The sequence below is a fragment of the Arvicanthis niloticus genome, chromosome 15 (assembly GCF_011762505.2).
Source record: "Arvicanthis niloticus isolate mArvNil1 chromosome 15, mArvNil1.pat.X, whole genome shotgun sequence".
Taxonomy (NCBI): Eukaryota; Metazoa; Chordata; class Mammalia; order Rodentia; family Muridae; genus Arvicanthis; species Arvicanthis niloticus.
The window spans coordinates 39,979,723-40,007,095 of record NC_047672.1 but is presented as its reverse complement, the minus strand read 5'-3'; positions in this window follow the sequence as shown (position 1 = coordinate 40,007,095).

Genomic DNA, 27,373 nt, shown 5'->3' with positions numbered 1-27,373 from the left:
TAGATACTATAAACTGTCACATTGTGTTCTAAGGAGCGAATAAAGTAAGTACTTACAGTGGGGCAATTTGGATTTTGGTCACGTAAGATTTCGTCCTGTAAATGTCAAGTCTTCTCTTACTCCAGATGATGCGAGAAGAGTGTCAATCATAGAACTCGACCATGTGATCTCAATGGTAGGACACTTATGAAGGCTCAGATAACCAAAGCTTCTTACTAGAAATTCAGGTCTCCAACAGGAACTCATCGACATGGATACATCCTTTCAGAGTTGCTGTTATTGAGATCCAGGGAACCATCCACCTTGGTTCAGACTTGTTTGTTCAGTTTCCCTTCAGAGTCTGTTACTAACACAGCTTTCCTAGACAAGTTCCTTGTCCATTGTTCATTGCTTATGACCGATGAGCCCCACGGTGTAGAAAATCAACTGACCAGCAGAACCGTTAAATAGTTAATACTTTACATCCTCTTTATTATCAGAACAGAATTTTTTGGTGTTCAGTGTGGGGAAACTAATGAGCTGAGTCATTTTAATTGCAGAATATTGTCTTAATATGGCAGCTTGCCCTCTTCTGTGGTGGGATGCTTTGAGCTTTCCTCTGAGAAAAATAGTATAGTACCCGGGCATGGGCAAACACACCGTTAATCTCAGCATTCGGATGGCAGAGAAGCAAGTTGATTTCTGTGAGTTTAAGGCCAGCCTGGTCTACAAAGTAAGTTCTAGGACTGAAGTGGAAACTTCTAGTTCTTTGGAAAGTTAGTGATGTCAAATGATGTCTTGCTGGGACACAGGCGAAAGGATGTCTTGCTAAAGCAAACAAGTAAAAGACTGTTTTCCTGAGGCAGACACAGTTGAAAAGATGTTTAGCTATAGCAAACACATGAAAGGACACTTGATGAAGGAGTATAAATATGACCTCACAGAGAGTGGGAGATGGGCACTGAGCCTTAGTTTGGTTTGCTCTGTCTCGCTATTCTTTGCTAAAGACGTGCATGTATTGGTTCCCCTTACATAGTGTTGTTAAGCTTAACTTGTGATAACTGACAATGAAGCCACTGAGAGAAGAAACTTTCCCAAGAACTTCTTGTGAGGTTCCTGTGGCAGTTTTGCTACTTCCCCAGCCTCACCTCAGGCTGGCATTCAGGATTGAACTACAGTTGCCGATTTGTGCCTGCTTTGTGATATCTACTTGCTGAAAGGACTGGACTGTAGCTGCTGGTTCGTGCCTGTTGTCTGCTTGCCTAGAGGACTGGTCTGCAGCGGCTAAGTTTTATTTGGTATTTGCTACAGGACTGAACTGCTGAGAAAGAAGACTGAGCTCACCTCCAAAGAACTCTTGCTGAACAGGTCTGTTACCTATGCCCTGGACAGCTCTCTGCCCAAGCCTACCTGCCCTTGGGGGTTGGGGGTGAGTTGGTGCAAAGTCAATGATAAAACTCCAGGGTCAGGTGAGAAACACCGCAGTAAGCTCCCTGAACACTACTGTAAGCTCCCATAATACCCTCCACCCATGCCCCCATTGGTCCCAAGAAAGCATCTCTTCTAAACAGCAGTTCTTGATTGGCTGGCACTGTCTGCACCAGCAATCCTTGGTCTCTCAGGCAGTCCTCAATTAGGTCTTCTTGCAGGAGATGCTTTTGTGGCTGTGCGGCCCCAGCGTTTACATAGAGGCAACCCTGACATTCCTGCTACACAGGTCCACTTCCCCCGTATCCCAATCACGTTCCCTTCCACTACCTCTGCTGGGTGGTGGGCTAGAGGAGAGGAGGTTGAACCCTTATTAAAAGTAGGTTGCAGAAAATTTAAGCCTACACTTGACATCTAGGCAGAGACCCTGCCTGGAAGAAGAGAAGGAGGAGGAGGGGTGTAGGGGGATGGAGAGAATGAGGAGAATGAGGAGGAAAGATGAAGAAGAAAATAAAAAGCTGGCGGTGATGGCATGCACCTTTAATCCCAGCACTAGAGAGGCAGATTTCTATGAGTTCAAGGCAAGCCTGGTTTACAGAGCAAGTTCTACGACAGCCAAAAACTACAGAGAGAAACCATGTTAAAACAAAAGAAAAAGGGAAAGAGCCAGGCAGTGGTGGTGCAAGCCTTTAATCCCAGCACTTGGGAGGCAGAGGCAGGCGGATTTCTGAGTTTGAGGCCAGCCTGGTCTACAGAGTGAGTTCCAGGACAGCCAGGGCTACACAGAGAAACCCTGTCTCGAAAAACCAAAAAAAAAGGGGGGGAAGGGGGGAGAGAAAGGAAGGAAGGAAGGAAGGAAGGGAGAGAGAGGAACAGAGAGAGAGAGAGAGAGAGAGAGAGAGAGAGAGAGAGAGAGAGAGAGAGAGAGAGAAAAGTAAAAAAAAAAAAAGAAAAAAGAAAAAGAAGGAAAAAAGAAAGAATACTAGTATAGTATAGGAGAAAGGGCTTCAGTTTTGAACTCCATGACAGGGGTTCAAAGATCGGGTCTTCTGCTACCATCCCATGACTGTGCAGACTCAATCGGCTCCTCTATGTTGTTGTTCCTGTGTAAGAATGTATGTTGCTCCAAATTCGCTCTGAGTACTAGTCTAGTTCTAAATCAAATTTCTGCATATTTATCATTGTTTTCATTTATCCTCACCTTTGGAACTATAAATATGGGTTCTATTCCTTCTCATTCCTCAGAACCATGCTAGCTACACCGAGCAAAGAAATTAGGCTTGCACTTGAGAACTTTGCACTTAGGGTTGTCTTTAGATAGAATGCTGGGAACCTGTACTTCTTGTACTTCTATTCAAATCATCTGAAAAGTCTCCCCTAAATGCCTGTGTATTGGCTCCTGCTCCATGTTCCATCTGTGTGTGTGTGTGTGTGTGTGTGTGTGTGTGTAGCACATACTATATGTATGCATGCATATGCACCACATGCATGTCTGGTGCCCACAGAGGCCAAAATAAAGGCACCAGATCCCTTGGAATTAAAGTTAGAATCAGCTGTGAATTGCTCAGTCAGTACTGAAAACTAAAGATCTTTTGCAGGAGCTGAAAGTGCTCTTAACTGCTGAGCTATTTCTCTATCCACTCTCTAGTTTGCAACAGAAAACCACTGGGAGAAACTGACTTCATGTAAAGTATATATACCTAACCGCATCTTGCCTGTGTTATCTCTGCCACCTAGCAAGTTTACACTTACTGTCTTCCTTCTTTGCTGAACTCTAACACCCCCCTCCCCTCCCCCAACCTTTCAAAATCTTCCCACAGGTCCTCCACTCTTTATTTGAGATGAGATCATTGTTTCACTCAATACAAACAGAAATTAGCAGTGAATCATTCCTCTAATCTCCATACCACTTAATCTACCTCACCCCAATAACTGAATCAGACCTCTGAACCCAACCCCTTCTTGCAATGAGAAGTGAAGTTAACATTTTCTCAAGGGCCTGTGCCCTTGACATTAAGGCTGTCTCCCTCAGCCCTTGAGCTGTGGGCGCCTTTTCTTGCTTCTGAGGAACCTTGGCCCTTCAATTACTCAGCCGAGCTGGATCACTCATCTCTTTCCCTGTGACTATTTTACCAGCATGCACATCTTCTCTAGTATCTTCTATTTAAAAAACTACCTTTCCCTTTAAAATTTCAAAAGAGTTACCCTCTGGTCTTCTCTCCCTTTCCCCACCATACATGCAGCTTTGTTTTCTTTCCAAGTTAGCTTATATGGCAACCCTCTATTCTGTTTCCTGTGGTCCTTCAGTGCTGGCCGCTCTGTCCATCCTCTGTTCTGTTTGCCTGTGTTTGCGTTGAACATGTCTGATCTCTGTTTTGTATTTGCTCTGACTTCCAGGATGCTTTCTTTTTCTTTTCTTCTTCTTCTTTTATTTATTTATTTATTTATTTATTTATTTATTTATTTATTTTTTATTACTTAGTGATTGGCTTTTTCTCTGTCTCATTTGAAGTTTTCTTCTTACATACACAAGTTGTAAATATTTAATTCAGAGTCTGGGCTTGGACTTCCAGGATATTTTATTTTCTCTCAATTTATGATTATTGGTCTTTGTCCTGATGAGTTTGGTTTTTTTTTTTTTTTTTTTTTTTTTTTTTTTTTTTTTTTTTTCACCATGGCACAAACTACAGCCTCTGGAAGGAGGAGCCTCAATTGAGAAAGTACCTTTCTCAGTTTGGCCTGTAGACAAAGCTATAGGAAATTTCCTAGATTGAGGTGGGTCACCCAGCCCACTGTGGGCAATGCCACCCCTGGGTAGGTAGGTGGGTGGTACTGGGTTTGTATAAGAAAGGAGCCTGAGCAAACCATGGAGAGCAACACAGTCAGCAGCATTCCTCCCTGGCCTCTGCTTCAGTTCCTGCCTTTGGGTTCCTGCCTGTCTGTAGTTCCTGCTTTGGCTTCCCTCAATAATTGTGATTAAGATGGGTAAGCCAAATAAACCCTATCTCCCTCTACTTGCTTTTGGTCTAGTTGCTTTTTCTTTTCACTACAATAGGGACCAGATTAATATAGTTCTTCTCTGCCTCACTTGAAGCTCCTTATCTGTTTGAAGGTTTAATTGCCCTAGAATTTTGGTCTGAGCAATTTTATTTATGTACATAGAGTATACTTGAGTAATCTTATCAAGGCACTTGGCTCTAAGACAACTTAAACATTGCTAGCGTGTTAGTTTTTTTGTCATGATAAAGTACCCAAGATAATGAAGTTACTATTGCATCTGGCACAGCTTAGGTCTTACAACCCTGGCTAGCAGCCTAAAGGAAATGAAGAAAGAACAGACACACAGAAACAATGAAACTGGGATCAGGTGGGGTCCTCCACAGTCACAACCAGGATCCTCAAATATGTTTCTTAGGTACAGCACAGGTTGCCCTGCCCCCGCTTCCCCAGTCTCTACAGGACATTTCTGTAGGTAAGCAGTCTTCTGCTGTAAATATCTGGGAGGAGGAGGATGGTGCAACTGCTAGCCTTTGCACACACCAGTCAATCACTCATAAACACTCAGACTTCCAAGGGAAGCTTTGTCATCCCTGGCCCATATGGGTAATGCCTTTGCCAATTTGCCATGAGTCATTTGCCTTGCAGTCCTTGACACACTGCCCATTCTTATTCAGAACTTCACTCAGGGCTCCCTCTGCTACCTGTATATGAGGAGTAGAGATTTCTTTTGGCTCATAGATTCTGTGACTTCCAGCACATAAGACACTGTTGTTTGGGGGCTTGAAGGGAGAGAGGGAGAGGATGATGGAGGTGAGGAGAGGAGAAGAGTGTGAAATGGAGGTCAAAGGGACACCAGCATTCCAATATCCTCTTAAACAGAGTTGGGGATTTAGCTCAGTGGTAGAGAGATTACCTAGCAAGCACAAGGCCCTGGTTTCGGTCCTCAGCTCTGAAAACAACAACAAAAATAAATAAATAAATAAATAGATAGATAGATAGATAGATAGATAGATAAATAAATAAATAAATTCCTCATAAATGGAAGACTGTCCATGACCCAATGTCTTTCCACTATGGCCCACTCCTACAGGGTTCTATTATCTCCTAACAGACCCTCAGGCTGACAGCCGATACAGGGTCTTTGTCTTAGTTACTTTTATATTACTATAATAAAACACTATGACCAAAGCAATTTATAAATGAAGGTGTTTAATTTAGGCTTACTTTTTTTTTTTTTTTTATAGGGTTGGAGTCCATGATAGCAGAGAAAAGGCAAGAACACTAAGAGCTTATATATTGATCCACAAGTAGGAGAGAAGAAAGGAGGAAAGGAAGGAGGGATGGAGAGAGAGAGAGAGAGAGAGAGAGAGAGAGAGAGAAGAGAAAGAGGAGAAAGAGGAGGAGAAGATGACAAGACACACCAGCAGAGTCATGTTTAAAAGATTAACAGGTCAAAATACAGACATGTTAGCTAGTCCTAGGAAAGAACCCTCAAAACTAGATAGTCTGATCCACAGACAAGGCATTTACTGAAAGTGGATTTTACAACCAAGCTTATGATCGATTTGAACTAGGTCTACCACTCATTTTTGCTCACCCGTAGGCCTCTTTCTTTCTCACACCCTCATAAATTTTGTAAAAGAAAATAGCAGATATTCTACTGAGAGTCAGACAGGGAGTTTCTGAATTTTATTATCTAAAAGTAGCTTCCAGAAACCTTAAGCAATCAGGGACATATGTGATACGATTTGTACACATCAACTAAACTTTAGCCTTCTCTTCTTTTAGTAAGAGAATTTATTCACACACACACACACACACACACACAATCTGAATATATGTATATTCAATATATATATATGCCAATATATATTGCCTTACAGACAATTCCACCAGGCTCTGCCCAACCCCCACCTAGCAATGGCTTTCCTCATTATCTGCCACCATCACTGTCTGTGCTGCAGCCAAAGTGTGAGCCAGGTGCAGCCACATATAAGAGGACTGCTTGCTACCCCATCCCTCCTTCCTTCTCTTTCTCTTCTTCCTTCTCTCTTCTTTCTCCTTCTCCTTCTTTTTTTTTTCCTTCTTCCTCCTTCCCTCTTCTCCTCCTTCTCCCTCTCTGTCTTTCTGTCTCTGTGTCTCTGTTTCTTTGTCTCTCCTCCGTTTCTCTGTCTCTCTCTCTCCCTTCCTCCCTCCAAGAGAAGACCAGCCTCTCTTCCTCTCCTCCTTTCCTCCTCTCTTTCTCTATCCCTGCTTTCTCTGCTCTCTTGGCTCTGTCTGCCCCTATCCCTTCTACAGGATCTACAGGATCCCCCTCCCCGCCCTTCCCACAATAAACCTTCTTTTATAGTATTCCTATCCATGGTGATTTCTCAGCAGGACACCTGGGCAAGGGCCCAGAGCTGTCAGGTACCTCTTTACTCTTGCCCCCTTACATTGCAATTTATATTTTATCACATCTAACATCTTAAAAGCAGAGTAAGAAGAGCAATGAAAAGATATAGCATCACGGTTTTAAATATACAAAATAACTAGCATTAAGCGCAATGAATTGTATTAGCAAGATTTTCAAGACAAGTCTCAGTACTCCAAGGAAATATAACTAGCAGAACAAAATGTTTAAATTGAAGAAAGGCTCAGGGGAAGATGGAGAGGAGAGCTTGTTGTCTTTTATCAAAAAAGGCAGAAAATAAAAGGCAAGCTTTCAAAGGACTTGACAAAATTGTCATTACAGCATGTCAGGAGAACAACTTATCTATATGAATCTGGATATGAAGCTTAATAATCCAATGATCATATAGACTCTAACATTACCCTTTTCTAAATGGTGTTGTTTTTATTATAACTTAGCAGACTAAAATTTATAAAGGACAAAAAGAACTCCTTAAAGGAGACCTCTCATCAGATAGCAAGTAGTTTTGCTTATAGCTCAAACTCAACAGAGATCTGCCTGCCTCTACCTCTAGAGTCCTGGAATAAATTTAATACTTTGATTTTACAGTTTGTCCAGCAAAAGTGGTTTAGATTTTTTTTTTTTTTTTTTGACTACTCAATAAAAATACCTGTCTAGGTATGTTTAGGTTAGCTCTCCTAATTTTATGATGTGATTTTTTTTTCTTTCAACCTGAGCTCCTATAATTAACTTTTGAAAGCATAAGACCCAAATCATTTTAAGGAATAAGCTTCAAATTAACATTTTAATTAATTTTAGATAAGTCTGACAGAGATAAAGTCTAAAAGCCAACATTTTTCCTTAAATTTTTTGATACAGAAGCAACTTTTTTTATGCATCCCAAAATGACCCAAAATGCATTCAGTCACACAAACACTAAACATTTTTTAAGGCATGCCAATGATTGTTAGTATGCAATGAGGACTTTTTTGGTTTTTTAATGCAGAACTAGAGTGATCAGAGTTTCTTCTTTAGGATCCTGAGGGGAGGGAGACTAGTTTCTGCCCATTGTTGTCTTGAGATCACTTTATGTTTATAAAAACAGGCTAGCTGCAAGTCTCCATAAGGGGACCCAAACTAGTAAGACTCAATATCTTCATGATCACATAAATCATGGCAGAACTTCTCAACCCTCTTGTCTGTATTCTAAGAGGGTCCACAGAATCTGAGGCTGAAGAAAACCCCCAAATCTTTCTTGTCACATGGTGAATGCCCCAAATAGTTCAACAAAAATTTGCATTAGTTCAAAAGAACATCCAAAATGACAAGGCCTGTCCTACAAATGGTATTATTGATAGATTATGGGCCTATCTCTTTAAGACAATGTTATTCATGAAAAATCTTTCCTCCTAGAGCTGACAGATCCCTTTTAGACAGGTCACACAACAAGAACAAAGCAAACTTAACACAAAAGAGACAGACCTACAATTGTCATGACCAGGAATAGCCACCCTGAGCCGAGCAGTGGTGGCCCACACCTTTAATCCCAGCACTTGGGAGGCAGAGACAGGCAGATTTCTGAATTTGAGGCCAGCCTGGTCTACAGAATAAGTTCCAGGGCTATACAGGGAAACCCTGTCTCAAAAACAAACAAACAAACAAACAAACAAGCAAACAAACAAACAAAAAAGGAATAGCCATCCTGGTCAAGAAGTGTGGTCTTACCCAAGACTGAACTCATCATTGTCTGGGTTTTTCATCATCTCATCAGGTGGTCTGAGAAGTTGTTCCCACCCAGGCTGACACACTTTCCTTCTCCCAGCAGGAGATTCCTGAGATTCATTTCTTTGGGGTCTAGTTTTTTCAATAGTCTGATAGACTGAGAGACACAAGTATCTCTTCAGAATGTCTTCATTTCTTCCAAGTTGGGGGTTATAGTGACAGTAGATTATACTGAAGGAAGCAGACAAGTTAAATGTTGTATGATAGCAAACAGAAGAAGATAGAGATCAAAATGCAAGCGTAAGAGGAAAACAAGGAGGCTGCCTATAACATAATAGGTTGGGGTCAGGAAATCTAAATTTATCTGTCTAGTGTCAATCAAACCCACTGAGTCTCACATCCCACAACTGTAATGTAAAAGAAAGGAATACAGTAATCTCTAATGTTCCTAATGCTCTCATTGGCATCTGTGACCAGGAGTTAGAGTAAGATCCATAAGGAAATTATCACATTGATAAAGTGTAGGGGTCTTGATAAGGTTTACTTTCTTTGCTAGTTAAAGAATTAAAAGGCAGTAAAAATCTCCAGCACAGCAGGTAGTAGCAGAGGAATCTCAAACATGACAAATGGGAGCAGATCAACTCCATGGTTGTGTAAGGGTCCATGATTCACCGAAGAATGAATGATATCTCGGGCTCAAATAGTAGGCAAAAGCAAAGAGCGTTTTATTCTGCAGAAGTTCAAGCATGTTGGGGTCTTCTGTTTACCAAGATGGAGACTCCCAAGTGGGCTCATAGACCCAATTTAAAGCACATTGGGAGAATTCTAGGGAGGGGTAGGTGACTTTTATCTTAATTGGTTGGCTCTATAAGGACATTCTAGAACTATTGCTGCAGTAGGGGGCACTGGAAACTATTGCTGAGGAGGCCTGGAAACTGTTGTTAACCCATTGCCCTTGCCTCAAGGCCTGGGGTTTTTCCATTAACTGACTTGCGTGGACTTGCCCATTTCTTGGAGACAGAAATCTAGGGCTAGTCTCCTGAGTGGTAATTTGAAGCCAGTCCATGGAGTGAGCCTGTCTCAGTTCCCTCTCTGAAGCCTAGATCTCTATTGATTAGCCCAAAACTGTTGTGTAATATATTCTGATCAGGCCTTGAACATGATGGTGAGAGACAAAAGCCTACAATTTGTCACAAGTCTGGAGGGTAAGGAAAAAGCCAACCATCTCAGGAATTCACTGCCTTTATCACCTCTCTCACCTGTCTACCAAGGAGTCTCTTAACGTGAGTCAATGAGAAAATATGAACAGGGTCAAGCAGTAGCATTATGGTGATTTAAATAAAAATAGTCCCCATAGGCTCGCAGATTTGAACAATTGATCAATAGGGAGTGGAGCTACTTGACAGGGATTGGGAGGTGTGGCCATGTTGGAGTGGGTGTGGCCTTGTTGGAGAAAGTATCTCACTGGAGGTGGGCTTTTGGGTTTCAAATAATCAAGCTGGGCACCGTGTCTCTCTTTTCCTGCTACCTGCAGAGCTACTCCTGAACTATGTCTGTTACATGCTGCCATGCTTCCTGCCACAATGACAATACACTAAACTGTGAAACTGTAGCAAGCCCCAATTAAATGCTTTCCTCTTATAAGTGTTGCTGTGGTCTTGGTGTCCCTTCAAAGCAAAACAACAGTAACTATAACAAAGAATTAAGGTCCATTAAGAGATAACAAAGCCACGAAGTGACTGAAGTGCTCTGTGTCTTCCACTAAGAATTCTCAGAGATGCTGAGCAGTGGTGGCACACGCCTTTAATCCCAGCACTTGGAAGGCAGAGGCAGGCGGATTTCTGAGTTCGAGGCCAGCCTGGTCTACAGAGTGAGTTCCAGGACAGCCAGGACTACACAGAGAAATCTTGTCTCGAAAAACAAAAAAACAAAAAAAACAAACAAACAAAAAAAAAAACAACCAACCAAACAAAAAAAACCCCAAAAAACAAAAAACAAAACAAAACAAAAAAAACACACATTAAAAAAAAAAGAAAAGAAAAAGAAAAAAAGAAAATGGTAGGGCAGTTACCTTAATTATTCAAGGCCTGCTGTTTGATCCCATGTGTTTTTTAGGGGAGGGGAGGGGAGGGGAGGGGAGGGGAGGGGAGGGGAGGGGAGGGGAGGGGAGGGGAGGGGAGGGGAAAGAATCTAGAAATAAAAATATCAGGGCATAGGTTTTCCTTTGGTTTCTTGATTTATCACAACCCTGCCCCTGGTTTCTCAGAAGAAGGTTTTATGATTGAGATGTTGTTCAGGATAACTCCAAGCTGTGTACTAAATATGAAAACACCCCTGTTGGCATTTTGTTTACAGTTACCTGGTAATAGTCAGGTGTGCCTGGTTCACTATAAAAGGGGATGCTTGTCCCCTCCTCTCTCTCACCTTCTTGCTCTAGCTCTGTCCTTTAGGTCCTTACCCCTTCTCTTCCCATTCCAGGTGCTCATGACTGGCCTCTACTTGTATCCCCCCCCCCCACTCCCCCCCCCCCACCCCCCCCCCCCCCCCCCCCCGTCTCTACCCTCTCAACTCCTCTCCCCATGCCCTGAATAAACTCTATTCTATAGTATACTGTCCTGTGGCTGGTCCATCAGGGGGGAAGAGATGCTTCAGCATGGGCCCTTGGAGGCACCCCCTTCCCCAACACTTGACTGCACATCCACCAAACATATTCCTTCTCTCTTTGTTTTTATAAAATACAACAACCACCATCCCAACACACCTCAAAGTTCTGAAGTCAGTTTGTCACAGGTTTTTAATCTTCCAAAATTGGTGTGGTCTGACCTATGACACTACCATTATCAGGACCCTCAGTACCCTCAGTACCTTCAGTACTGGCTAGAACTTCCCTCTGGGTAGAGAGCCCTTCCTCAGACTACAGGAAGCACTTCCCCTACATTGTTATCACGTGACTTCCACTTTGATAGATAGTTCGATCTAGTCCTCTGGCAGCTCTCTGTAGAAATCTTAGCTCCCAATTTTTGATTGATACTTTTAGTTAATGTATCTGTTCCTTTTACTATTTTAGTAATTTCTGGAGATGAGCTTTCTCTGTGCTCTTATTAATACAGGTGGTTCCCCTAGAAGCCCCTAGCATTAAGAAGGTCACTCAAGAGTGGTAGAAAAGCCAATTCTTAGCAACTGCTCATAGAAAATGTTTTTATTTTTTTTCTTTTTTAACGTCAAAAACCATTTTTTAATTACCACTAAAAGAAATAAAAAGACTCTTTCATAACCAAACTCATGCAGTGTTAATTCTTTGACCCTGCCAATGGCAAAAATAGCATCTCTACAAAAAGCTACGTTGGTGACACACATACAGTAGAGAGCTGCTTTTTTGAAAGAATTACACACACTTTTAATCCCAGTCCTAGGGAGAAAGAGGCAGGCAGATCTCTGAGTTCAAGGCCAGCCTTGTCTACAGAGCTGGACTCCCAGGGCTGTACAGAGAAAAACAAACATAAACTATATATATTTATATAAGTATCTTATCAAAGCATGAATTTTTTTCCAATGGCAGAGAAAACGAAACTAATCCCAAGTGATTTCAGTTTACTGAAAACAGCACCCTGTGGGTCAGGCACATGGATAAAATATAACGTGCACATCTGCTCTTGGGAGGCTGAGGTAGAAAAGCTAAAATTGGAGCCAGCCTCTAGGCTACACCATGATACCTTGTCTCAGAAACCAACCTTCTAAACAAAATCAAAACAAGCCAAGAAACAAACCTCGAGCCTTGGATGAGATACCCTGCACCAGAAAAGCAAAACGCCGACACCAGAGCAGAGATAGCATTTAGTGATCTGTGGTGTCATAAAAGACCCAAATGTGCAGGGTCCTACAAGGACATCACCCACCCTCATTTAAAGTTTTTTTTTTTTTTTTTTTTTTGGTTTATTTTTATTTAGATGTGTATGTGTATGTGCTTGTGTAAGCTTATGTGCACTGTGTGTATGCAGGTACCCTCAGAGGGTATTCAATCTCCTGTAGCTATAGGCAGCCTGTGAACTTCTTGATGTGGGTCCTGGGAACCAAAGCTAGCATTCTGCAAGAGTAGTAAGCACTATTGATGGACAAGGTATCCTGCCATCCCCATTCCCACATTTCAAAAACACATGAACAAAAGAAAAAAATAAAAAATTCTACCACCACCAACAAAAAACCTTCTTTGTCTCTTCTTCCTTACGTCCATAAATGATCCATAAATTAGGAACAGGAATAAAGGCAGCTGCCGCCCTTGGCAGCCTGTGAAGACTCATGCCAGTTCTCTACTACAGTCAAGGAGCAGATCCCCTATTTCTGGGACAGATTTCCAGGAACTTACAAAAACATCTTCAATTTTCCCTCTGGAGATGGGAGCCAACAGGAGATTCTTCTGAACAACAGATATAGGACCCCTTGAAGTCTATATGCCAGTGCTAAGGAGGTATTTTCTCAATTAAGATAGGTTTTCCCAGGTGAACCTAGCTTGTGTTAAAAATCACATGAAAACCAGTCGACACACTTTAAAAAAAAAAAACATTTCAATGATTTCATAGCCAACAAACACCCACAGAGCACCTCCCTAAAACAACCAATGGACACACAGACTCCTTGGGGCAGGCACATCTCCTTCTAGGCCACAGCTTTTGTCTTTTTTTTGCAACAGTTCACTGGCTTTAGAAAAAAAAAAATGTTTCCACACTATCGGCCTGTAGCATGTGGTGCCATTCCCCTCCAACAAGAGCACAAGGCCATTCAGGTTCTGATTTAGACAAATTACAAAAAAAGAAAAAAAATTTTTTTTTGTTGTTTCTAAGGTTGTTCCAGTCTGAACCTGAGCCTGACAGCCCTGACAGGATGTGCTTGTCACTCTGGTCCTCAGTAGGCCAATTCAAAACAAGTAATAATGGAAAGAAAAATAGAACAGAGAGAGAGAGAGAGAGAGAGAGAGAGAGAGAGAGAGAGAGAGAGAGAGAGAGAGAGAGAGAGAGAGAGAGAGAGAGAGAGAGAGAGAGAGAGAATTCTTTTGGAAACACATAAGGAAAAGAGGCAAAGCGGCCGGATGGCTGTCTCTGGCTTCCAGCTATTTAAGGTATCCAAATCTGGGACGAGGTGTTACGTTTAAGAAGTGTGCCTAGCTAAGCCATCCTGACCAAGACAGGCTCCCATCCATCATCGTTGTCTTGGCTCCAGACTCTCCTTCTAGGTGGTCTGGTCTGACTAGTCAGAAATCTCTGTGTGAAATCTCTCTCCTGGAGACAAATTCTGCCTCTGGCAGGCACTCCTAGCTCCTTCTTTTCTCCATATGAGACTCCTGGGGAAATTCCAATTTCTTGGGCGTCTAATATCTCAGTTAAGGGAGGAGCACAACTGTCTATTTAGAATATCTTTATCCCAGACCGGACAGGTGAACAACTCCAAACATCTCTGCTTGCAGGAGCTAGGCTCAAGCGGCCATACCATGAAGAGGACTGGCTCACCCAGGTAAATCTCCACAGCCAGAATGAACTGATAACCTGTGTTGGGGACAGCTGCTTATTAAGAGTTTTCTAACCTGGTCAGAGGTGAAACGTGTCTTTGAACACAAAAGCAGAGCTGATGCACCGTGATTGGCTCCACAGTACTCACTTCCGGGTTCTTGTAAAGACTTGGTGTGCGGCTGGAAAAACAGGGTGATGTTTTCTACAGCAACTCACCCCATTGGCTTCACTAAATATGGTTTCTGAACTCTACTCAGATGCTTTGTGTTTGTCACCCAAACCTGCCTGAGCAAGAGGATTACAGATTTCTGGGACTGAGGATCTGAGGGTCTGATTAGGATGTTGTTCTTTGGGATACACAGCAGCTGCTCGGAGCTCAGAGAGGTTCCTAGCGACCCGCCCTGCCAAGCCCCACCTTCCGGGCTCCTCCATGAGCCCATCTCTGCTTTCCTCAGCTGCCACCACAATATAGTTTCTTCAGGGCAGCAACCACATTGCCTTTTCTGTTTGAGGCAGTCAGCAACTGGTGTTTTAAATTTCTTAATATCCACATCATATTAAGCACAATCCATCAAGTACCTTGGGGAATCAAATATGCTGATGTCAGAATCACATGCCTCTCCCAGAGTGGCTGCCTCTATCAAAAGTCTCCTAGTCCCACACCACCGCTCACTCTACTTTCCTGAAGCACCAGGCTACAGCAGTGTGAGGCTTTAGAGACTTCAGTTGCTTTGTTGGGTGAATAGGGTCTCCTCAGTTGTAAAGTGAAGGATTTGGCCCAGATGACTGATAAAGGCCTTTTCAAATCTTGCCTTGTGCAAAACAGATTTTTTAAAAAAGAAAAAGTTTGCTCTCTAAGGGGGCTTTTACTTATAATGCACTGGAACAAGTCAGAGCAAACGCAGAGACAGGAGAGTGCCTAATTTGATCACGATAGATAGTCAAATGGGATAATTAGGATTCAAAGCTGATGGGTTTTTTTTCTTTTCTTTTTTGGCATAAATTTTCTATTTGCCTGTCTAGCAGCACGAGAGTATCTGCTAGCTGCCACGTCTCTCACTTTCTTCTGCTTAGCTTGGATTGCTCCATCGCTCTGTTTACACGTGCCTATCCTGATGACTAACAGTGAGTCGTGGAGTAGTATTTATAGGGGAGGGAAATGTTAATCTCACTGGGCAAGAATACGATCACTACCACAATATATCTGAATTGTGACCAAGAAACTTGACAGAGGCAAATCTGAAGCAAGCTTTATTAAATACTGAGCAAGATGATGGACACCAGCCAGGTCCATACCCAAGATTCCCAGAGAATGGCAGAGAATTATGTTATTCAGGTGTTTATAAAGGCAAAATCTACACAGCTGTATACTTTTCCACCTTTGTCCAATGGGGGAAGTGGGGAGGAAACAAGCCTCCAGACACACTTTCTGCCTACACGTGAGCAAGCACAGCCTGTGCAGTTGGGGTAACCAACCTCTTTTATAGAAGCAAAAACATGTGACTTGTTATTTTACATGAACAAAAGCCCCCCCACCCATTCCAGGAAGGTATCTGTCCTTGGGTAAGTGTGGCTTACAAGTTAGAGGCATTTTTGTTTTACAGAGCTCTTCAGCACAGTGATGTAAACCTAAAACTAAACTTTATTAGCCCTCACAGTAGAAGGAGAAAATGTTTGCAAGCAGAGTAGTCAGAGTCTGTAGGTAAATATCCTGCTCCCGAACAGCAGTGAGATGTCCTGAGATTTCTGACTCCAGAGCAAATCTGAGGACAGCACCTCAAGTCAGCATTCACTAGTGCCTCACAAAGTTTGCTGTGATTATAAACAGCTAAGGAGCCTTAAAATGCTACCACTTGGGCGGGGGTGGGAGTGGGTTGGGTGGGATTGTAGTTCAGTTGACAGTGCTTGCCTAGCATGCCTGAGGTTCTCAGTTCCATCCCTAGCACCCAAGCATCACATTCAGGAGGAAAAGGGAGGGAGATCAGGAGTTCAGTGCCATCCTCAGCTACATAGCAAGTTTGCAGTTAGCCTGGGCTACATGAGACCCTATCTCTGTCTCTGCCTCTCTGTGTGTGTCTGTCTTTGTCTGCCTCTGCCTCTCTCTCTCTCTCTCTCTCTCTCTCTCTCTCTCTCTCTCTCTCTCTCTCACACACACACACATACACACATACACACACATACATACATACATACATACATACACACACACAAAGCATAAATACAGATGTCTGGATCTTGCCACCTTTGGTAGACATTATATTTCTGGTTGTTTCTTGTTTTGTTTTGTTTGGTTTGGTTTGGTTTTTTGGTTTTTCTACACAGGGTTTCTCTGTGTAGCCCTGGCTGTCCTGGAACTCACTCTGTGGACCAGGCTGGCCTCGAACTCAGAAATCCGCCTGCCTCTGCCTCCCAAGGGATTAAAGGCATGTGCCACCACTGCTAGCGACATTATAGTTTAATTGGAGTGTGTTGAGGATAGAAATCTTACAACAGTCCCAGGGACTCTAATGTAGAACAAAGTTTGGGAACCCCTGGAGTTTGATTGGTATCCTGCTGAGCTGACAACGTGAGTTTATTTAAGATCCCTGTAATGGAGAGCCCACTAGAGACAACTACTCAGAGACAGTAAGTAAATAGCCAATTGAAGTCTTTATTCCTGCTGGGACCATACCCAACTGTCCCAGGACCTAGGTGTGTCCCCACGTATCCAGAACATGGGGTTTTTAAAGGCAGAAATGACATCTTGGAATCTTACTTGCTACTGGCAGGGCCTGGGTTCAGCAAAGTAAACAGCTTGAATCAAGCAGTTCTGGCAAAAGATAATCGATTAGCTGGAGGGACTTCTGAACAAACAGGCAGTTTTAACAAAGGCTAAAATAATGAGCTAGGGCAACCTGACCTACGATTCCTATAATAGAGTTGTGTTGTTTTCCATTGGAGTCTCCGTGAAGAAGACTAGATTCTAGTTAATGCAAGCTGGGGGGACCTCTGCACTGTCTCGCTCCACCACACTGAAGGTTAAACGATTACTGCCCCTGCAAGAGGGCTGATCTCACAGCCTTAAAGAATTGGACCACACTCCCTTGCAGCTCTCTCTGCTAAGAACCCATTCTGGAATGTGGGTGTACAACTCCTAACTTATCCTAACCAGTACTTGAATCTGCCATACCTTTGTAACAGAAGCTCTTCCAAACTAAACTCTGTGGTGTAAAAACTCACACCAGCCCCCAAACTTATAAAAGCCAGATGGTTTCCTTTGTGTGTGAAATTTCTCTGAAGGCCCTACTCTCTGGTCTTTCCTGCCATTCCTCTCACGAAACTTTATTTTTTTTATTACTCTTAACTTTGAGCTATCCCTCGATAACGGAGCTCTTCCCTAGGCTTTGAAAAGAAGCCTTTCTTCCTTTTGAGGCTCTGTTGCAGGGTTGGTTTTTTTGTTTTTTGTTTGTTTGTTTGTTGTTTTTTTTTTTGTTGTTGTTAGATGTATTTATTTATTTTATGTGAGTACACTGTAGCTGTCTTCAGACACACTAGAAGAGGACATCAGATCTCATTACCGATGGCTGTGAGCCACCAAGTTATTGCTGGGAATTGAACTCAGGACCTCTGGAAGAACAGTCAATGCTCTTAATTGCTGAGCCATCGCTCCAGCTCTCTGTTGCAGTTTTTAATACACTGCTTTTTCTTGCCAGTGTTTTCCCACCCCCAAGCCCAAACATGGCCTTCAGACCTCTTCTATGTGAGTTCCTGTCCTGAACCATGCAATGCCATTCAAACTCTGTGTTCTTATGTTTACCTTAGAGCCCTCCCCATACGCTTTCACCTTTTTGCAGATGTAGAGCTTAAAGCAACAGGATAAGGGTATGATGCTTGCAAGGGATAGCCAAGATAGCCAAGCTTCTTATCTTTCCTTGTATTCTCATACCAAGCACTTGATCCTATCTAGTGATAAAGAGGAACCTGATCCCTTCTTAGGCTTCTTCCCTAATGTTGGGGAGTTTGGAAGATGAGGGAAGGTGTTTGGTATTGTACATGACCCCTCAGAACTCAATACATTCCTGCCATCCTTATACTTCCTTAGAATTTTAAACCCTTCTTTCATGTTTGTAAACAAAAAAGTCTTTGAATAAACCACACAATTGTGTGTTCACCATAATCATATTCTAGCATCTCTGTTTACCTCTTGAAATCCCAAGTCAGCAGGACGTCATGAATAGAAAAGCTAAGGAATCTCAGTGATGTCTAAGTAATATGAACATTTTTTTTTTTTTTAACTTTGCAATGCCTTGGTTGGCTTTTGACCAGATCTGCTACTCAAGTTACAAGAATTTTAATGTGATACAGGAGGTTGGTCTGGCACTGCTTGTATTTAAATGCTAAATACTAGCTCCCAAGATCTGATTGCCTACTAAGAGCAGACCCTTGCAAACACCAAGTGATGCTATGTAGACCTTGCTCCCCAATTTAAAACTATTGGTTAAATAAAACTGGTGACAGACAATGGGGGGGGGTATAGAGACGGAAGTTTGAGTTACTGAAGAGGTCAGCTCAGGAACTTTGGAAAGGTCATGGGACACTTGCCTGATGGAAGAAGCTGATTAATATTCCTCAGACCATAGGGGAGGGAACTCACCTTCCAGTGGGGAAGGCCCAGAGCACAGAAGACACATTCAGCAGGATGGACCAACCCTTGCCACCTACAGACAAGGGAAATCCTTGCCACCTCATTTCCTAAAGACCAATCAGTTTAAAAAGTCACACTGTTCTGCCAATCACACTGTGCCTAATGGCTGCTTCTCTAAAAACTATAAAACTGGCCAAACTGCCCAGGGTCGCCTCTCCTTTTGGATGCAGGATGACCCCAGCATGCTGGAACAATAAAAATCATCTTGCTTTTGCAATGATCCCCAGGCTCTGTTTGTTCACTCAGGGGGTCTCCAGTAAACTAAGGCTCAACTAGAGCCTTACATTACCAGGCTGGGGGTCACAGGTAGGTACCATGAAGAGGGGGAGGAAGAGAAGGAGGAGGGAGAGGAAGAAAGAGAAGGAGAATGGAAGGTGAGAAGACTGGAGAACAGTAGGTCTCCATGAGTCTTGATGAACTAACAGCATATTCCAGAGTGACAAGCCTCCCCAAGACACTAGACTGCTGGAGCAGAGCTCAGAGAATTTCAAACAGCAAGTATTTGGGGAGCCCAGTTGAACCCATAGCTAGACTAGTATCAAGATATTTTGATTAGGGGTAATCCCCCAGCAGTTACACAGAGCCTATTAAAGTATAATAGTTTGAGTCTCATTTACTTAAAGTCAGATGAGAATTAGTTTAATAAATATTACTTTACACTGTGAGAAACCTATGGTTGCCAAGACCCATAAATACAGACGCAATGGTCAGCAATTTTATTGCCAATACCTCATAGTGGCTATGCATTTAAAGTCATAATGTGTAATGCAACAACATGTTATCATGATGTAAAATAAAAGAATTGTTTGCTCTTAAATTTTATTTTAAAATGTATGAATTAAATGTAAAAAAAAAAAAAGTGTAAATACACATGTGTATTTTACTCCACCCTTATTCTACCCTAATTCCTTCCACCAACCACCATCACCACCACCACCACCACCACCACCACCACCACCACCACCACCACCACCACCACCACCAGGTAGGAGAAAAAGGTTATCAAGGAAAGGGACATAGATCTTTTTAGACTACTTTCTATTGATTAGGGCTGTAGAGTTCCTTGGGGGCAGTTGTCAGAATATCTCCAATCAACAACCAGCAATCCATCAATAGTAAAAGCAGCAAATTCAACAGGACCCACCAACAGCAACGGCAGCGATGGAAACAGCCATCCCAGGTTTTCCCAGACTCCCCCTTTATACACTCTTAAGAGTCCCCAGAATTCCAAATGTAAACTATCTTCAGCTGGCAAAAATCACACCCCTCCTGCAGCACGAGACAAATCATAGTTAGCAGCTGTGGACAATCTAGAGCAATCCCATATCCCATGTAGGACCTTGAAAGACAACCTGGTTTCTGGTCGAGCACAGGCTCGAAACCCCAGAGACCCCAGGTGATCCTGAGGGGACCCAGGTGGGACCCAGGTGACCCTAAGGGACGGCAGGCATTTTGCCATGCCCCCAGACACTAGACTCCTGACATGAGGCCGCAGCCCTCCATAGATTTGTGTCCTTCAGTCATGTAGGACAACACCCTCTAGCCCCTCCACAAGGAGAGGGCGTGACTACAAGCCCTGGAGCCTCAAGACAGATCTCCATATTAATGAGGTACCTAAGCTTTCCTTCCCAGACCCTCCTCCCTACAAAGGTATTTAACCTCAGGCCCCCCCCCCCTGAGAAACTGGGATATGGTTTCTCATCTACTTTCCGCCATGACAATAAAAGCCTTAAAACCATGGACTGTTTCTTTTCATCAGGATCAGCCATGGAGAGCAACGAACAAGCCTCCGTCTAATCTGCAGAAGACCTCTCTGCATTTCCAGCCACAGCAACCACCAACCCAAGCCAGCTGCCTATGACCAAGCCAAGCCAAACCACTGTAACAAGCCAAGGACTCTCTGCGTGGCACAGCCGGAGCTTCTCTCCCCTCTCTCCACTTCGGCGGTGGGCCAGTCCAGCCCGTGGTTCCCAGCTTCATCTCAGCTCTTCTACGGCTTCCAGTGGTGCCTGGGTGCCCAAGAACCTGAGAACCAGAAGTCCCCAGCCGCTCTGCATGCCCAGGGACTGTCCCCCCCACCCCCACCCCCCAGCTTGCTCTGGTTCCCTAGGGCCCAGACTGCACTTCCCCACCCCTGGAGCAGTGTCCCTGCAGCAGCTTCTCACAGCCCAGCGCCAGCTTGGGGTGAGAGCAGTCAAATTCCCAAGCGGCCATGGCAGGGGCAGCCACACGACCCCCCTATAACCCAACAATTCCATACCTGGAACTAAAAAAAAATCCATAACATAACTGGGTTAAAAAAAAGCAACCCAAATCTCAGTACACACCTGCTTAGTATAGTTTGAAGGGAAGTATTTTCTTGGGTGTTTGGGAGGATAAGCGGGCTGTAAAAGCTAGGTGGGGTGAAGAGAAAGACGAGATCGGGAGGTGTAGGAAGCCTTGGTCAGCAGTGATATATGTGCCATTCCAAGATGGCGCGGGCATCGTGTCCTCCACAAGTAAATAACTGCGCAGGTGCAAAAAGGCAAAAGCGCGCCAAAAGTCACTGCCCATCCTGGGGCGTATTATGGGTAATGAGTGAACAGCCAATCAGAAGTGAACACGTCACTCTAGGGTGTATTTAAGCTGTGCCTCTTCCTGTCTTTGGCCCTTCCGCGTTCTTCACTTCTGCTGATACAAGATTAAACCCTCGCTGTGGTAACTACCCGAATTCTGCCTCTCGTGTCTCTCTTCCACGGGCGAAAGGGGACACAGGAGATGCGCGGAACAGGGAGGGCTTTTGGCAATTTTTATAATATGTCTTACTGAATCCCCGAAGTATTCTACTGGGGTACCTGGAGTGTTGAATCGATGCAGTCACAAACAGTGGGATATTCTAACTCCTAAACACAGTGCTTCAGAATCATCCTAGCTTATCCTAGACTGCTGTGTAAATAATCTCATTTTGTTTGTTTTGTTTCCAGACAGGGTTCTCTATGTAGCCTTGGAACTCCTGGAATTCTCTCTAGAGACCAAGTTGGATACAAACTCAAGACATCCTCCTGCCTCTGTCTTCTGAGGGCTGGGATTAAACACATGTGCCTACTACTTCTGGCAATATACTCTAAGCTTGCAAGTATGTCAAAATGTGGAAAGATGAGAGGCACCTACTTCAAATCACTCCAATCATCATTGCTTTGGTAAAGATTTTGATAATTCTAATATTTAAAGGGAGAAAACTAAATTCTTGATGATTTCAAAAAGGCATACAATCCGGGCGTTGGTGGCGCACGCCTTTAATCCCAGCACTTGGGAGGCAGAGGCAGGCGGATTTCTGAGTTCAAGGCCAGCCTGGTCTACAGAGTGAGTTCCAGGTCAGCCAAGGCTATACAGAGAAACACTGTCTCGAAAAACCAAAAAAACCAAAAAAAAAAAAAAAAAAATGTTCTTTTTGATTACAAAGGAAAACAAAATTAGTTTGTCGTCAAAATTATAGAGAGAGAACTCTGTGATATCTTATCAGAAAACCTGGGTTTTCTCAGTTTGGGAGGCTATGACTGCCACAATAGCTAGATGAGTCACTTCTGTTGTGTATTATAAAAAGATAAGGAGGGAAGGAATATGTTTGGATATGCAGTCAAGTGTGGGGAAAGGGGGTGCCTTTGCAGGCCCATGCTGAGGTCCCTTCCCCATGAGGGACCAGCCATACACCTTATAGTATAGAATGGAGTTTATTCAGGGCAATGGGAGGGGATTGAGAGGGTAGGAGAGGGAGAGAGAGAGAGAGAGAAGAGGAAGAAGAAGAAGCCGCCAGCCATGAGCACATGGAGAGGAAGGAAGGGAATGGGGGGGGGGAAGTGGGGAGAGGACAGAGTGAGAGCAAGAAGGCAGGAGAGCAAGAGAGAGAGGAGTGGGCAAGCAGCCCCTTTTATAGTGAGTCAGGCATACATACCTGGCTATTGCCTAACTGTAGGGCAAAGCCTAGACAAAATGCTGACAACTTCAATTAGGAAAACAAATGGTCGGGCAAGGTGGTTCACGCCTTTAATCCCAGCACTTGGGAGGAAGAGGCAGGTGGATTTCTGAGTTCGAGGCCAGCCTGGTCTACAGAGTGAGTTCCAGGATAGCCAGGGCTACACAGAGAAACCCTGTCTCGAAAAAAGAAAAAAAAAGAAAAGAAAGAAAGAAAGAAACAACAAAACCCCAAAAAACTCACCCCACTTTAGGAAATTCTTGAAAACTATAAGTAATCATCCCCACAAGTCAGAGAGGGAACTACAAATAATTTCTTCTACCCTCAAACATTGATCTGTAGCTTTATTTTTCTTTTCTGGATTTATGTGTTTCTAGGTTTAACATGAACTTTAGTTCAACCTTAAACATAAATTGGGAAGAAAAAAAAATATCTAGGGTGGAGTCTGCAACGGGGAACACAGAATTCCAAATCAGGGCTAAAAAACAGATTCAATGGTTTAGGGGAGGATGTGGTCTAAATAGGAAAACTCTGAGGAGGTGGCCTAGAAACCAGATTTCAGGCTCAAGTACTAAAATTTTAGACCAGGCAACAACACCAGAAAGTCCAAATGAAAAACTAGGGGCCCAGAGATTACGGATTTCAGCTCAGGAATAGAGTAAGACTGTCTCTTTTACCAATACCCTTCACAATGCCAATTCTTCTGTTTTTCAATCCAGATAAATACATCCAGGGTTGTGATTGTTGCTGAGGTGGGGTTTTAAGAAGACATAGGGAAACAAGGTTCCAGTTTGGCACCAGATGGCTGGCCGCTCCCACACATTTTCTCTTGTTGCATGTGACCACTGCCTTACCTACAGCCACCATCTCTTGTCTTCCCTTCAGTTCCTGCCTCACCTTTCTCATCTGTGAAGATTGCATTTTAATTTAATTTTTTTAAAAATCTGTTTTGAATTTTTGAGACAGGGCCCTTCTTTGTAGGCCTGGCTGTCCTAGTGATTTGTCTGCCTCTGCCTCCTGAGGGCAGGGGGCATTAAAGGCGCGTGCTACCATGCCCCATTACAGTTTTAAATAAACAGATTACTTTTCTACAAGAGAGGGAAAAATGAATTAAATCCAGATTTGGGTTTTCATCAATGTATATTACTAAATATTTGTTAATTAAACAACAAGGTCTGAAATCCAAGAGCAGAAAGTAAAGCAAAACAAACGAAACCCAAATGAACTTGTTTCTCTTCTTTTCCCCAGATACAAAAAAAAGTCACAGTCGCAAACATATACATCTTGGATTTCTGCCAGAACTAGGCAGGATTAGTCTGCAAGGACACTGGTCACTGTGGTGTTGGTACTTAGGGACATGGGGGTTATGGTGGATTAAGGAGAATGGCCTCATAGGCTCATATATTTGACAACTTGGTCCCTAGTTGATAGAATTGCCAATGAAGAATTAGGAGGTGTGGCCTTGTCAAAGGACTGTGTCTCTGGAGGCCTGCTTGTGGTTTCAAAGGCCTCCTGCTATTCCCAGCATCTCTTTCTGCCTGGTGGTTGTAGAGCAACTTGAGAGCTCTCGTCTATTGCAATGCCTGTGATTTACTGTCATAGCCTTTGACACCATAAGTCAAATGAAATGCTTCCTTTTACAAGTCACCACAGCCATGGTGTTCTACCACAGTTACAGAACAGTAACGAAGATGAGGGTAGACCATGGGGTTCATCCAGCCCTTGTCAATCCTTCATGAGCGCAGCTAGCAGATAGTCACCTTGTTTTGATTCTTTTCCTTCATTCTTTATTGTTTTATCTCCTTACTATTTTGAGTCCTTACCATGAAAAGTTGTTGAAAGGTGATGGATTGACAAAGCACACTTGTCTCTTTCCCAAGACCACATTGGAATGGTAATAAAGAACACAATGGCAAATAGAAAGAGCCAACGTGACTGAAATTTTCCAGCAAATGCTCTGTAGTAGGAAAGCATAGAACAGTAACTGAATTAAGGGACAGAGGGAATCGTTTTGGAAGCCAGAAGTGCTCCTTTGTGCAGGAGAGCTACAGAAGCCCAGGGCAGTTTAAAGTGAGTGGGTTAAGCTTCTGGAGACCAGTACAAAATGTATGCACAAATATATTCACCCTCAACTATATCTGCATGCCCTCCACGGGAGTCCAGATTGTCAAGTGTTTTAATGGAGTTTTTTTTTTTTTTTTTTTTTTTTCTGCCTTCAAATACTTTCATAGATTTCTTAAACTTCCTTTAGGGCCTGTTTCAGCATAGCTACTCTTGTCAGGAAATTGGTTTTATACTATTAACTTAGTTTAATTATTCCATCTGTACACACTGTCTTTCAAAGAAGCTTGGCACAATTCTTTCTATAACACACATGCTTATGCTTGAAGATAATTATACAATGTTCTCTCAAGACGAATGACTTTTGTGTTTTTCGGCACAGCCATTTATTTTCTAAACCCTTTATCACCCTTGTGTATCCCCTCTGATCTGCTTCCAAATTCCCCTGCATTTATTACACCAAGCTGTAGAGCACAAGACTGAAAATGCAGCCCTCCAGGGAGATCCCTGCAACAAAGAGAAGGCAAGTGCTTAAGGCGTGTTTTGTTCTCCTAGATTTCAAAGCAACTTTCCCTGCCCTGTTTTGTCACTCAAGGTACATATTGTATCTTCTTCCTTCCAAACTCTGCTTGTTGTGTGGGTCTGTCTATATGAGAGACGGAGGTAGCCAATAGTTCATTTGCATCTGTTTAAAGTCCACATGGTCCAAAAGAGGTATCAGAAATTCATAGTTCTTTGTTTTCCTTGGAGCAGAGATGGGACAAATCATAGGGGCTTCTATAGTCTGGACTTTCTGAGATGATGAAATGTTCTGTGTTGGTATGTTGCAGTATGCTGCTGCACATAGGCACATGGTCTGTGAAAACGTGGGTAGGGCAAGGAACTGGAGGCAAGCCCCACCTTCCTGTGGCATTGGGGACCCAACCAGCTCTACCACTGAGCTGTGTTTTTAGTACTTTGTAATTTATTTCTAAAAGGATATCTTCAAAATTTTCTAAAGATGGTCTTTAACTTAAAATCCCATTTCAGCCTCCATAGTAGCTAGGATCATGGAGATATGACATCTTGCTGGCCCAGAACTTTTACCTATAAATAGTCGTATGTAGCTAGTAGTATGATCTTTGGACCATCCTTAGGTCGGAGACTTAAGCTAAAGAGTGAATCAGAAGTCATTTTGTTTTGTCTCATTTTCATTAATTGGTGATGATCAAAGGATAGAACCTGGGATACAACACAAGCCGAGGGAGAGCACTGTTCCACGAAGCTCTGTCTTCAGCACCCACCTCCTCTCTTCTTTCAGTTTTAACTATTGTTGTTTTTTTGAGACAAGGTTGCACTAAGTTGCCAAAGTTGGTCTTGAAATTGTAACCCTCCCGCTTCATCCTGTCCCAAGTGGCAGATTACAGGCCTTCACCACTAGGACCCATCACAAGGCATCCTGATCAGCCATATTTTAGGACAAATTTGATGAGGAAAAGCATCTTAATGGAATCCAACTTTTGGCTCCTTGTATGTATGTTTTTCAGTAATGTCGGTATTATGTGACTAATTTTTGAGTTTTTTCTTCAGAAATACATACTCAGCTTTTTAGTTAGGACAGTAAGCTTGTTCTCAAGTACATGTAAATGGGCATAAAACTAAAACCACCAGGTGCCAAGATGGTGAACAAGCATGTTTTGGCAAAGAAGAAAAGTACATGAAAATAATCAGGTCAGTTCTAGGTTAAAGAACAAACAAGGCAATAAACAAAGTCCTGTGATCACTGTTCCTAGGGACTTATCAGGATGTCCAAGATAAATGCCACATTCTTTTTTTTTTTTTTTTTCAAGATGGGGTTTCTCTGTATAGCCCTGGCTGTCCTGGAACTCACTCTGTAGACCAGGCTGGCCTCGAACTCAGGAATCCGCTTGCCTCTGCCTCCCAAGTGCTGGGATTAAAGGCGTGTGCCACCACTGCCCAGCAAATGCCACATTCTTTTTCTGAGTTTACCTTGAGCTTTATATTATCCCAGATGTAAATATTCTTATCTGAGCCTGCTTCCCTGTCCTAGCCCAGTGTCAAATTCCTACCTGAAGCCTACTTCTGTGTCCTGGCCCAGTGTCAAATTCCCACTAAGTTTCTAGAAGAGGCCTCAAAAGCTCTCCACATGAGAGATTTAAAGTCTGCTGTATATCTGTGTATTTGAGACATATTTTGCTTAGTTGAATTTTTTAAAGGATTTTAAAACTCAGGGACGGTGAACAGATGGGCAAGGATAGAAGTCCAGAATCACCCTTGCTTTCTCATGTATATACATTCTCCAGATAGTATATTAGTCTTTCCCGCTCATGGGAAATATATAAATATAGAATATTTCTTAAAAGCAATATAGACTTATGGTTCTTTGTATAGCTGTTGACTTTATTATTATTATTATTATTTGCACTGACATTTTCTTTCTTACATTTCTGTTTCTTTGAGGTGACATTAAACTTAGAACACCTGCTTCAGCCGGGCGGTGGTGGCACACGCCTTTAATCCCAGCACTTGGGAGGCAGAGGCAGGTGGATTTCTGAGTTCGAGGCCAGCCTGGTCTACAGAGTGAGTTCCAGGACAGCCAGGACTACACAGAGAAATCCTGTCTCGAAAAACCAAAAAAAAAAAAAAAAAAAAAA